The sequence below is a fragment of the Otolemur garnettii genome, unplaced genomic scaffold, assembly GCF_000181295.1.
Source record: "Otolemur garnettii isolate 467f Iridium unplaced genomic scaffold, OtoGar3 scaffold00011, whole genome shotgun sequence".
NCBI lineage: Eukaryota > Metazoa > Chordata > Mammalia > Primates > Galagidae > Otolemur > Otolemur garnettii.
This window is the reverse complement of record NW_003852406.1, coordinates 31,642,425-31,648,969: the sequence shown is the minus strand read 5'-3', so window position 1 is coordinate 31,648,969 and position 6,545 is coordinate 31,642,425.

Below are 6,545 nucleotides of genomic sequence, written 5' to 3'. Positions count from 1 at the left end.
CCATTCTATTTTCTGCTTCTGTGAATTTCACTACTATAAGTGGAATCATACAATATCTGTCCTTTTCTGAGTGGTTTATTTCACTTACCATAAAGTCCTCAAGGCTTACATATGTTGTGGCATGTTTCAGAATTTCATCCCTTTTTAAAGCTGAATAATATTCCATTTTATCTATTTACAACATTTTGTTTATCCATTCATCTCGTGTCCACCTTTTGGCTATCGTGGATAATGCTGCTATGATCATGGGTGTATGAATTTCCCAATCCTTGCTTTCAATACTTTGGAGAATATAACCAGAAGAGAAATTGCTGGAATGTATGGTAATTCTACATTTAATATTTTGAGGAGCCACCATTCTCATATGCAGTTTTAGATTGTTGGTTCTTTGGATAACCCAAGATACCAAACCTTCAGCTTCTGCTAAACACACCAGTGCCTGTCATCCATGGCACTTTTCTCTGTTTCTCCATCTCTCAACCTCCACAGCCAATCCTTCATGCTGATTTTACCTTAGAAAGAGCTCCCTTCTCAATCCATGCAGTTCCTCTCTGTCTCCACTATCACTGTGGTTTGGTTTTTCTCTCTCCCTGGGTGTCCTCACCTCCACTGTTGTTCCTGTACAATCTTCCTGTTCTTACTTCAGCCACACACAGAAGAGTACACACCACAATATTCCATTGTATAAAATCTAAGAATGGGAAAACTAGTTTACGATATAGGATCAGAGCAGTGGAAGTTGGAGGGCTACGGTTTGGGAATTGACTAGAAATGATTAAGGGTACCCTTGATGGTACACCTTACTTGGGTATTCATTATGCTGGTGATGACTTTTACAATACATCTAGATACACATTTTTTTTTCCTGTAAGGTAGTTATGTCTAACTGAAAGAAATGCAGATCTGACCAAGCCTTTCAGTACTTCCTAACCCCACCTGAGATTGTTCCTTTCCTCAACACCTAAAATATTTTAGTGTCTTCTCTTTGCTATCAGGTTTAAGGCTATATTTTAACTTGACCCTGCCTGTCCTAGCCAATCTGCATCTCCCCCATCTCTTATTACCCTTGCTTTATTTTTCTATATGTACTTCATAGGTGTTCTTTTGTGTCCTTGGCTCCCTCCTGCCACAGGGCTTTAGGCTATGGTACTGGCTGGTATTGTCATCTGCCTCTTCTTTACTGAATTCATATCTGTCCCTAAAACTTCTGATTCTACATTAAGTCGTATAACTATCTGATTTTGGCCCATTTTCCTCACTATAATAAGCTCAGGAAGAGCGTTCCTGATTTTACTAACCAGTTGCCTGGTGCATGGTAAATGGCCAACAAATAATTATTTGAAAACTGAAAGGCAAAGGGAAATGTGGGGGTGGCCAGTCCCCACATAGTTTGTGGGTATCTCTGATGTTTGGTGGAGATGACAGAATGAAGGAAATAAAGGCAGAGACATAGAGTAGGAATTAAAAGAGTGGGTCTAGGGGGACCTTTGCCACCTTATGTAAGGAACAGCAAAGACTCTTTGTTTAGGGTTAACTCAGTGTTTATTACATATATTGTCACTAAATTAGTAAGTCAATGAGTAAAGTAAAAATTGTATTTCATGTCATTATTTTTATAGTGTTTTTAATTTCAACTAAGTTTTAGTAGCAGCTCAGTAAGTCCTCTGAGAACTTGTACAGGTTCTGAGGAGGGGAAAGGTCAGGCCTCAGCAAGGCATTTCTTGTCTTCTTTTTCAAGGGGTGTTATGTTCAGTAGGTTTTAGGGGCCCCCAACACGTATTGTTGTTTCCCTGTGTATGGGTTCTCTTCAGTATCCACCTCTTCCATCTTTTGTTTATTCCTTTATTCGTAATCTGCATTCCCTAACCTACACTTAACATAAACTTTTCATGAAAATTTTAATTTATGTATAAGTGAAATGCCTATATGCCTCTGGACAAAAAAGCTATTTGAAAGAGATCAGTGAAAAGACTTTGTGCAGGCATACTTGTAAGAAACTGATGCAGAATCCCATGTGGCCAGGTTGGTTGTGAGCTTAACATGACCAAGGCTTCAGCTGGAATAGCATTTACTGTATTAAGGAATTAAGGTTGACTTTATAAGGCCAATAAAAAAGCCTTTTGGAAAACTGGCCAGATACCCAACAGTAACCTTTCCTGATCTGTGGTAAGTAATGAAGGTCGCTTGCTGATGGATCCAGGAATGGAAATGTGCTCAGGGACCTCAAGAGAAGAGAAATTTACCCAATGCATATAGTTATCTAATGGCACAGATGAAACTTGGGCTCGTGAAAGGCTTTTGAGAAGTCCAGCCTGAAAATTCCTTATAAAAGGTTCCAGAAAAACCGCCCACCTACATGGGACCAGAGGTTTGCACACAAATTCCTGTATGCCCAAGAAGTTTCTTTATGCCTTGTTTAAAGATTTGAAGTAACAGTCTCCAAACAGCAAGGACAGCAAGGGCAGGTATTCAGTCTACTTTGTTCATCCATAGTCTCAGGCTTCATCAGATAAGAACAAAGAAGTAACGACTAACAACATGTTCTCCATTAAGTTATGTTAAACTGGGTTATGTTGAAAGGGTTATGTCAATAATGTGGATTATTGGAAGCTAATGACCAGGTAGTCACATGATGTTTAAATGGATCAATGAGGTCATTGTTATATTGTGTGCATGTACAAAATTCCCTATATAAACCAACTGCAAATAAAGAAGCTCACCATTTAGCCTGAGTGAGCAGATCATCACCTTTATTTAAAACACAATTTGAATAAGTGTGCTTATTCTCTGCAACATTGCTTTTCCGCCAGACCCATACAGTAACATTTATGTATGTTTAAAGAGGGCACTTTCCTCTGTCTTTGCTTCCTCCACTTGTCCTCCCATATCTCCACCCACAGGGAAAGCAAGAAGCGAGAAAGAGAGGAAGGAAGATGAATGAAAAATAAATAAATATATATATTTTGAAGAAGTCAAGGACAGAGAATATAGTCCATATTTGAGGGAAAAACAAATGCAGTGAGATGTGAGTGAGAAAGACCCAAAGGGAGTGGGCAGGGGGTAGGGCATTTGAGTAAAGATGACCCATGAGGATCTAAGGCTGAAGAAATTCGAAGAATTCTTATAGAGGGAGTAGATTCCCCTCCAGCCCTGAATGAAGAAATTTGATTCAACTTTATCTAAATTCAAAGGGCAAGGTAACCTTGTGAGACAGTTCTCTGGGTAGCCTTGGATTGAGGTATTTCCCTGCTCTTCTCGCTTGTAGTTCTCAAGAACAGCTGTAGAATATGGTGAGAATGCATCATCTTAAGATAAGGGGGGATTGGCAGAAACAGCCTGGGCTCTGTTTGAGTTGTCCCTAGAGCGGGATGCCCTTTAACACTTTAGCCCTGTGAGTAATGTTACTCAGACATATGTAATTCAGCACAGGCTGCCTTTTGAGGTCCCTCAACTGTGATGCAAGTGGGGCATGTGCCATTGCGGCTCCATCAGCCCCAGGCAGCTTATCTGGGCCTTGGGGGACTGGATCATAGTGAATTCTGGGCTTCTATTGTGTCCTGCTGACTGTCTGTATGAAATCCGGCTGCTTCCTCTACCTTGTTGTGTATGAATGAGTTCTGTCTCCCCAGATTCAGGTGAATCAGTAACCAGTGTGCACAGTGAACTTCCTTCACAACCCTCAAGTAAGGTCACCCAGGCAGGTGAAATTCTCAGTAGAGAGCAGGCTGGAAGTAGATATTGATGCCCTTTCCCCCACTGTGTCCTCTGTGGAAGGCTGTAAACTGCACAGTAGTCCTCGTGCTCTTTGTTCAGCTTTCTCTTTCCTACCAGAAACAGAGAGGAAGAAAAATGTAAAATGCTATATCTGTCTGTTCTCCTTCTGGACAAAAACTTGGCATGTGCATAGATGATGTAATGACACATGTTCCCCACAAATATGTACAAATATTCTTAGTGAAATGACGGGAAGGTTTCAACCTAGGTTATGTTGCTCGTGCACAAAGAGCCAGTTACTGAGACAAAGAGGATTGTCACAGAAGAAAGGAATTTTTAAGTATGAAAGATGTCTGTTGTTAGCAAGGGGGAATCAACCTTAAGTCCATATCCCTTCCTAATGAAGTTGATGAGCTTTTTAAGAAGAGGCTAAGCGTATGGAGTGAGGTCCTGGGGGATGGTGAGTGGTGATGTCAGAAAGACTGGTCAGGGGCCTTCAAAATCTCAGTTCCTTTATTGTGCAGAATTTCTGCCATTTCTGGGAAATAACTCAAAAATGTCAAGTCATTAGTTGAGGGAGAAGATTATAAAAAAATCATATACACATCATGGAAAATTGTTCATAGAGACAGTTATAATATTATATGCCAATTAAAATAACAACACAACAACAACTTGCCACAGATTCCATCCATCCAGGAAAATTCCTGAAAAACCACATTAGTGGTGTCAAAAACTTGTGGGAATCAGACAGGGATATTTACTGCTTTTTTTTTTTTTTTGCGGTTTTTGGCCGGAGCTGGGTTTGAACCCACCACCTCTGGTATATGGGGCCGGCACCCTACTCCTTGAGCCACAGGTGCCACCCATATTTACTGCTATTAACCAATAAACCAACATTTGCTAAGCTATTATTTTAAATCCTCTTATTTAAAAAAAAAAATCAGTGGCTACTTTATGTTGAAGGATTGTTTGCTTTCTTCAGTTGTTTCACATCTAGCTTGCTTTCTGTCAAATACTGTTTGACAGGACAGAATTTCTTTCTGAACAGCTGAGTCACAACTAAATAAAATGAGGTGATCTTGAAAGGGGCTCAGAGTCTCCTTGTGCCGGCTGCATGGGTTGTTAGCTGGCATTGCTGGTGCCCAGTTTGAGGGTCTACTTTAGAGTTCCAGGTAAATGTCTGCAATCCTTCTCTTGAGTTAGACCCTTGACCTTACATTTACCTTGCAGAAGAGTAAGGGCTCCCCTGCAGCCTTCATCTCGGCCTGTGGTGCTCAACCAGGGGCAATGTTGCCCTCTACGGGACATTTGGCAATGTCTGGAGACATTTTTGTTGGCTGCATCTTGGGGGAGGTGGGGGATTGTAGTATGGGTGTCTGCTCCTAAATGTCCTTCCATGCACAGCATGGCTTCCCACAAAGAGAATTATCTATTCTCTGACCCAAAGTATCAAGAATGCCACAGTTGAGAAACCCTGCACTAGACCTTCGGGTGGCGTGTGTGTGTGAGTGGGTGTTTGCGTGAATATGTGCATATGTAAGAGTGTGTATATCTGAGTGTGTGAGGGTGTATGTGTGTTGAGTGTGTGTGTTAGTGTTGATGTGAGTGTGTGTGAGAGTGTGTGTATGTCCTGTGAGTATGTGTGTTTGTGTGGGTGAATGTGTATCTGAGTGTGTGTGAGTGTGAATGTGTGTGGGAATGTGTGTGTGTTCGTGTGTGTGTATGTGAGCATGTATGTTATTGTTTATGTGAGCATGTGTGAATGTGTGAGAGTATATGTGCCTGTGAATATGTGTGTTAATGTGTGTGTGTGTGAATATGTATCTGAGGGTATGAATGTGTGTGTGTGTGTGTGTGGTGTGTGTGTGGTGAGTGATCAAGGCCAGGAGTCCCTGCTGGCTGCGGCTTCAGCATAAGGGAGCAGGCAGTACCAATAAATACTGACTTTGTCCTAAGACAGATGAAGATATTAAAGAGAAATTATGAACTTCACAGATCGACAGGAAAGAACTTTCTTTTCATTTTTGGAAACAGAACACGAAAACTGTGGAAACCATCACTGTGGGGAGCTTCAAGGCAAGACTGTACTGAAAAACAGAACCAATCTATTAGCCTTCCCAATTCCATAACCATCTCCCTAGTAGACCAGGAATTCCTTTGTTTGAGGGGCTGTCTAGACAATTAGGTATGCATTTATTTTTCCCACTGTGTAGGACATTTTGGTTCTAAAGTAATGTTGTTTAATTACTCTCAAGGCACTATGCTAATCTCTGAGAGAGGTGTATTGAAAATTCGGCTGTTTACTCTTAGCAAACATGATTTGCAAGCATTCTCAGTGATGTTTTTTCAGACAGAGTTCATTAAATTCTGGTTGGGTAACAATCAGTGCAGTAGAGACACCTTGCCAGTGCTTTGATGTACTGAGGTGCTTGGTTTAATGAAAAATATGTCTATTTCAGACTTAAATGTCCATGTTTGACTTTCCTTTTATAAGTCTTGCCAGAGATTACCTGTGACAAGGTGTTATTATATTAGTCCTTGACCCCCCAAGTGCTTATTCAGCCAAAGGACAGGTCTCCAAATCACTTGTGTCCTTTGCATGAGTGTCTCAATATGTAAATGCAGGGATGGAGAACAGGTAGTATCAGGCCTTTGCTCACCCATAAAGGCCTGAGAGTTCCCACTGCCGCTGGCTTTGTCACCTCTTCTTGAGCATTCGATGACCCAGTTCATTGACTGTTTTGTATCCTGTTTCTTCTGCCTTCAAAGAAAGTCCAGGGCAAGGACCAGCGTTGTTGATAGAATTTGCCTTTGTTTATCACCCTCTT